Below are 7,243 nucleotides of genomic sequence, written 5' to 3'. Positions count from 1 at the left end.
TACATGTTTCTTTGCTTAAAGAATTAAAAACATGGTGTCTGACTGAGTGGACATTTTTGTAACTCCTTTAAAAAAAAAAAAAACTGGATCGTAATTTTTTTTTCATGCCTAAAGAGGAATAAAAACACTCAGGAAAAATATCTTGAGTAAGGTTCTCATAATTCATGCATGAAAGGGTTAAATATGGAAAAATATCTGAAAAATCTTAAATGCAGAAAATAATAAATCACAAATGAAAGCTTAAATTCATATACATCAACATTTCCAGCTCTACTTCATCCAACCCTTAGTTTAACGTGGAGACTTTTAGTGGAGCTGGAGTAAAACCAGTTTTGTATGAGTTACATGCAGGCGGTGCAGTCCACAGTTCAGATGTAACACAAGCACAGAGTGAACAGGAGCGCTCAGAACCTGGGTCTTCTCTCCTCCGCTGGTCCAAATGGAACCAGCTGCTGTTCCTTCCTGTCGTTCTTTCTGTTGGGACTTATTTGTGTCTTTTTTCCTCCCTTCGTTCGACCTCATTCTGCTCTCAGGTATTTGGACGTTCTCCTTTCGTTTCCCCGCAGGCTTTGATGATTTGCTGTGATATTTCAATTTGGCAGGTTAATCTGGAGGGAACGCAAAGTTCACATTTTCCTGTTTTCTCGGGGTTTTAGCTGAAAAGCCCACCCCCTCCGGTGTCAGCCCCCCCCCCCCCGTGTCCTGGTCCTGTTCGGTGGTACAGCTGCAGGATTCTACCGTCAACACCATCACACATCAGATGAGAGCGCTGCAGCGTACTTCATTTATTTACTTAGTTTTGGGGTCAGTTGTACATCCACTGGTATCGATCGTAGAGGTCAGTGTTGTTTTTTTTAATCTTTAGAGTAAAAAGGGGGGGGGGGGTCATTTCACAAATGAAGTTTTCTCTATATTTAACCTTTTTTAAGTGATTTATTATAATATTATCCTGCGTGTTTTGCATTTTTTCAGTGTAAATCCTGTATTTTCCTATATTTAATTCACTGATCATGTAGATGTTCATTAAAGCTCAGATTAAAGTTGATGGTTATTACGTCAGAAACAGAGAAAACTGAATAAACTCAAAAATAAAACTTAATTCTGCAAAGACTTAACTTTAACTGAACATAAACCCAGTGTGTCCATCCAGGGTTTGGGTTAACAGTCACTCAACGTAACTGTGTTTTATAATCTACATGTGCTGCATCAGCTGATAGTTTACATTATAGCTCTGTTAGCTTAGCTCAGTTTTTGGACAAAAACAGCCACAGTAAAACCACTTATCCCCTCTGTTAGCTTAGCTCTGTTAGCTTAGCTGTGTTTTTAGACTAAAACAGCCACAGTAAAACCACTTATCCCCTCTGTTAGCTTAGCTCTGTTAGCTTAGCTGTGTTTTTAGACTAAAACAGCCACAGTAAAACCACTAATCCCCTCTGTTAGCTTAGCTCTGTTAGCTTAGCTCAGTTTTTGGACAAAAACAGCCACTGTTTCGCTTCAGTATTCACTGTAACATTTTAATAAAGGGTTTAAATGTACTTTTTGTACTCTCAGATGTTATAAAATGACCTAAATTATCCTCTGTGTTTAGAATGAAGAGTTCTGAAGTTCTGCTAAAGATGCTGATGGACTGGGTTATAGACCTAACCTGACTTTATTTCCACCTACAGGAACCACTAGAGGGAGTCATGAGTCCTCCAACGCCACAGAGCCTTTGAGCAGAGCATCAGGAAGTGACCATATGGGATGAGAACCTTAAAGACACAACTGTCGGAGTCAAAGAAAAGAAGTGATACGAGTAGAAGCAGCACCGGACTGGAAACGGAAAGAACAGAGTTTGTTCTACACAGGTGAGGCTTATGGAGGTTCAAGTTATTATGGGATGTTCTGATCTTTGATAAGTTGCCGTTTGTTGATCCACGGTTCAGACTAAGGGTCATTTATGACGCGTACATTTCATGCGTAATTCTGTCCGTTTTTCGGGAGTTTGCGGATACGAACCCAGGTGGAGAATCCAGAGCAGTACCACCAGGAACCACAGGGGGCAGTGCTGAGGTCTGAAGAGAATCATTTCCAGAAATAGTAGAACTTTTTAAAGAGCGACTGTGAGTTTGTGAAAAACCACTGACATCAGGGCTGAGTATCGGCAAGAATCTGCTGATATGACACAAGTAACAATACTAGGATCACAATACGATATATGACGATATATCATGATACTGTTAAAAAGGCCATTTTTTGTTTATTTCTTTTTTTAATGATTATTTCCTTGATGAGTTGAATTACATCAGAAATCTGCACAAATACTAAAGATATTTGTATTTGATCCCAACAGGATCTAATGTTCTATCACCAAATGTTCAAACTGTGTTCAAACTGAAATCGTGTTTTCCAGACATTCCAGTTTCAGATCCTGTTCAAATGTTCAGATTCTGTTAGTTCACAACGAACATCAGAACAGGATTGGAGTTCAATCCCAACAAAGGAATGAACATTATTGAATAAATTAAATAGGTAGGAAGTAAATAAGTAAATAATGATAAATAAAATATAAACAAAAAAGAAAACCAGAAAAGAACCTCTGCCATATCTGCATTTGAAAAAAGACCTAAAAATACCCACAGTACTTTTTAATATCGGTACAGTTTTGTGAAATGAAATATCGCAATATATTGCCGAACCGATATTTACCTCCGCCAAGGAGGTTATGTTTTTGCCAGGGTTTGTTTGTTTGTTTGTTTGTTTGTCTGTCCGTTAGTGTGCAACATAACTCAAAAAGTTATGGACAGATTTGGATGAAATTTTCAGGGTTTGTTGGAAATGGGATAAGGAAGAAATGATTAAATTTTGGTGGTGATCGGGGGTGGGGGGGCCCACAGGGGGGGGGGCCACTGATCAGCCTTGGCGGAGGTCTGCGCTCTCCAAGTGCTTCTAGTTTTCATTTCATTTTATTTATTCATTCCAATCTAAATGACTGGACAGGAGCAGGATGAAGAAAACTTCTAATACCTGCCCCTTTCAGTAGATGACATGAAGTATTAGCCATATTTGTAAAGAGCGCTGACTCGTCAGTATTCTCTGTTAACAGACGACAGTACATGTACAGAACTGTACAAGAACTGCTCCTGTCACATTCATTTTCTTACAGCCCTAACCGACATATTTATGAGAACTGCCCTTCTGAATATTAACATTAGTGTAAACGTTAGTAAAACCTCCTGTCGTTGACGTTTGTTATTGACGTTTTTCTTCCTCTAAAAAAAAAGTTTTTCTCTTCTTCGTGGTATTTGTCCATTATAAGACAGTGTTATTTGGACTGAGTGTTAAAATAAGTGTGTTTGAGTTTCATTGTGCTGGTTTGACGGTGTGTTCAGGTTCTTCTGGAGTCAAAGAAAAGAAGTGAAACAAACAGAAGCACTGCTGGACGGAGCTGGACATGAAAAGGATGCAGCTGGATGACGACACGTCTGCGTTTCTTCTACACGGGTGAGTCTGATTCTGAGGCTGATGAAGGAATACAGTTATTAAACCAAGGAGGGAACCAGCTACCAGACAGTTAGCATTTAGAACACAAATACTACACAGAACCACTTTAAGGCAGTCTGTCGCCTCCACACTTCAGCCGTACTTCTATCATTTCTACTTCATCTGAGCTTTTGCGACTGTGCTTTCATGTTTCCGTTCTTCAGTTTGTCAAACTCATGTTCGTTCAGGTTCCACATTCAGACCAATCTGATCTGAACCAGTAAAAGAAGAACAATGAACAAAGTCAAATTATAGTATGATCATGTTTACGTCGACAAAGTTTCCTTAAAAATCTGAATAACATGAATGACTGGAAATGTCTGAAGAAAAACAAGTGCAGTTTTAACAATATTCTGCCTCAGTTTATCATTTACACAGGTGCATTAGAACGTACAGATCACAGTGGATCAAGGTTCTAATAGTTTTGGATTTTTCAGTATAGTTTAGTTTTATTTAGTTTGGACTTTTTTCGGTAATTCAGTTTGTTTTAATTAGTTTTTAGAGCAGGTTTGCTAGTTTTTATTAGTTTCCGTTGTTTTGTAAATGCTTAGTTTTAGTTTAGTTCTAGTATTAGTTTTATTTTTTTCATACATTTTCTCTTCCTCTGCGTCATATTCACATAAATCCCAGACAGGACTCTGCTGCTTTCTATCGACTTTAAGACTCCATGTTTCCAGGTAGAGTGGGAACCAGAAGACGAGTCTGAACAACAAATGACGACAAGTGACGGACCATAATATTTATCTGTTTTTTAGTTAGCTTTGTAAGCACAATGTACAGTTTCAGTTATTGTTTTTTTCTTTTAATTATAGTTTTTATTTTTTTCAGTTAACAAAAATGTTTTTTTCAATTCTAGTTTTCATCATTTTGTTAGTTTTCGTTAACGATAATAACCTTGCAGTGGATCCACAAATACACAAAACATTTAGTAACAGACAGAATACTGGTCCAATTACATTTACTTCTGTTCAGACATTTCATGTTGTCCACATTTTACGTAAAAGGATAGTTTTTTAACCCTCTATGGTAGAGTTTTTATGTCAAACTAGACTAAATAAATGTAATCTGAAGAAATTTTATGTTTATTTTTGGAAGTTTTGGGGGTTTGTTGCCTGTAGCAACATTGTACCATAATGGTTCAGAAGTGAAAAAGAATGTTTTTTTTTTTCCAATTTGAACATTATTTATTTAATAAACACATGCAAAAATATTCAATAACATCCAGAAGTCACAGTTCATGGAATTTTAAATTTAAAAACCTTTTCAAATGAAGTCTTAAAAGGGCTCTTGGCTAAATGTTGCCTGTAAGTAACATTGTACCATTTAGGAACAACCTATTGAAATAAATGTGTCAAATGTAACTAAGTCTAATTAACCCTTTCATGCACAGTGGTCACTCCAGTGGTCACTGCACTGGTCACTCCAGTGGTCAGTTCTTCTCCAGCTGTTCTCTTGTATATTCATGGGTTTGGTTGTTTCAGTTCCAGATCAGCCGACACAGTGGACACTTCTGCACCATCCCAAACACTGCAGCTCAAACAATTACTGTAACTTTGCTGCTCATGATAAACCTGATCTGCACTGACATGTTTGAGTGTAAATCAGTTGCTAATTGTTATTAGACTGTAATTAACAGTTTTCTGGAACAAAAAGTTTTTGTTTTTTTGTTTGTTTTTTTTTGCATATCCTCCTGAGACCCAGTAATGCATTTTGTCCTCTGTAGGGGACAGAAGTTTGACAGTTTAACTTAAAAAAATGCAAAGGACATTCCATTAAAAAATCAATCAATATATAAAAATTATTTTAAAAATGTATCTGAAAAAAACTGTTGTATTATGCAGTTTCCAGTCAAGACAGTTTTTTAATGTAAAAAAGGCTAAAACTGTCAGTTTCCTGGGTCTGAGGAGGATATTATGGCCATGAAATGAGTAATAACTAATATTAGAGTATGATCAAATGTGAGAAAACGTTAGCGATTTAGCAATTAGCTGCATTAAAAATGTTTTCAGTTTTCACACAGTTTATCACTTTCTGATGATGAGTTTTAAATACGTTTCTTTGCTTCAAAAATTAAACACATGGTGTCCAGCTGAGTGGACATTTTTAAGACTCCGCAAAAAAAAAGGTCCTTTAAAAAAAATTCAATTGCATTGTTTTTTTCATGCCTAAAGGGGAATAAAAACATTCAAGAAAAAAATATTGACTAAGATTTTCGTAATTCATGCATGAAAGGGCTAACTTTCATGTAAACATTTTGTGTAACTCTACCTTTTTCTTTTACACTAAAGCAAAGAGAAAATGTGTAGTTGTGATTATTTGAAGGTTATGGTGACAGTATTTGACCCACTTCAGATCCTCTGGGTCTGTGTGTGGGTCAAGTCCTGCACCTATGGACTTTGAATCCAAAAATTAGAATTGAGATGATTTCAAACTTTTTGTACTTCAATAGTTTAACATCTTTAGTTTCTAAATCCATTAAAATTTTTGTCAACAAAGGATTTTCAAGAAAATTACTAAACTTTTTATAGTAACTACATTCAGTCCCTCAGAAAGTTCTAAGAATGAAGAACAGAACTTACCATTGCTATAATTTGAAATCTCAATCATATATTTCTATTTTCAGTATAGTTTTATGACCTTTTATACATCCTTTCATCATTATAAAAATCATTTTGTCTGAAAAATTGGTGTGAATTTTTTTTAAGCATTTTCATATCAGATGGTGCCGTTTTTGTTGGGAATTTCACTTTTCTCAAAAAACTTTTTTTTTTTTTTTTTTTTTTTCACTAATTAACCAAATGAACTAAACCAGTGGAAATTTCTGAAAGTGAGCATTTAACCCTCTCCTGAAGCACGACTTCAGTGGAATTTAAGATTAGTTTGTCCCTAATCTTAAAAAAAAGATTAATTTTTTCCCTACAAAACCAAAACTAAGTCTGGTCATGAAATAGCTGCGTGAAGGATTTTTTTCTTTGACTTTCTATAGATTTAACTTTTCAAAATCAATAATTACGATATTCTGTTGTCTTCATATGGATTGGATAAACATGAATATGTGGAACCTGAATTAAAATGATTTGAACACCAGTGATTGTTAATATCTTCAGTGAAATTTGTGCTTTTCCAAATTCATCCCATGAGCCGCATGTTTGACACCTGTGACCTCATAGCCCCAAAAAAACTACATGTAAATGACAGATAAACCAACGCCTTTGAATGACACAGAAAATAAAACTATAACCAGTAAATACAAAGAAAAAAAGCATTTATTTAGCAACACTCTCAGTGCAGAGAGACAAAAGCATAGTCACAGTAGTCAAAGAAAGAGAGGACGAATTACAAAAGACATGGTTTAGGCAGTGGTCGAAACGTCGTATTCACCGAAGCACTTCAGCGACAGAGGAGGGGCCGTCCTCATCGCACACACACAGAACACAAGTAAATATTCTGCAGGGACACTTTAGAAACGCACACACTGGTGGGGTTCAGTGTGACTCTGTTGGCACATACTGCTTTTCCTAGAGTATAGTCCTTTATTTTTTTAAGTATTGGCGATGTAGTGCATTATCTTTACCAGAAAAAGTAGGTTTTAAAAAAAAAAGGAGCATGTTTGAGGGTTTTCGTGCCTTCTGAACCTGATTGTCAGCGTCTCACAAAAACAGCCGAGTCCTGACTGGAACAGAATGTCAAACGGGTTCGACTGAGAGACGGTGAACGGGAC

At 36.2% G+C, this 7,243-nt stretch overlaps 1 protein-coding gene across 1 annotated transcript in view; it reads right to left on the bottom strand.

Annotated features, from left to right (window-relative positions):
* Nucleotides 1-6,770: 6,770 nt before the first annotated feature.
* ralba (v-ral simian leukemia viral oncogene homolog Ba (ras related)) overlaps nt 6,771-7,243 on the bottom strand; it is a 44,544-nt gene continuing 44,071 nt past the window's right edge. Inside the window, exon 5 of the mRNA XM_030123983.1 lies at nt 6,771-7,243. This exon is cut by the window's right edge and continues 876 nt beyond it. The gene's annotated coding sequence lies outside the window, so the exon portion shown is untranslated.

The sequence above is a fragment of the Sphaeramia orbicularis genome, chromosome 21, assembly GCF_902148855.1.
Source record: "Sphaeramia orbicularis chromosome 21, fSphaOr1.1, whole genome shotgun sequence".
In the NCBI taxonomy this organism is placed as follows: domain Eukaryota; kingdom Metazoa; phylum Chordata; class Actinopteri; order Kurtiformes; family Apogonidae; genus Sphaeramia; species Sphaeramia orbicularis.
The sequence above is the reverse complement of the archived record's forward strand: the minus strand, read 5'-3'. Positions and strand labels throughout refer to the sequence as shown.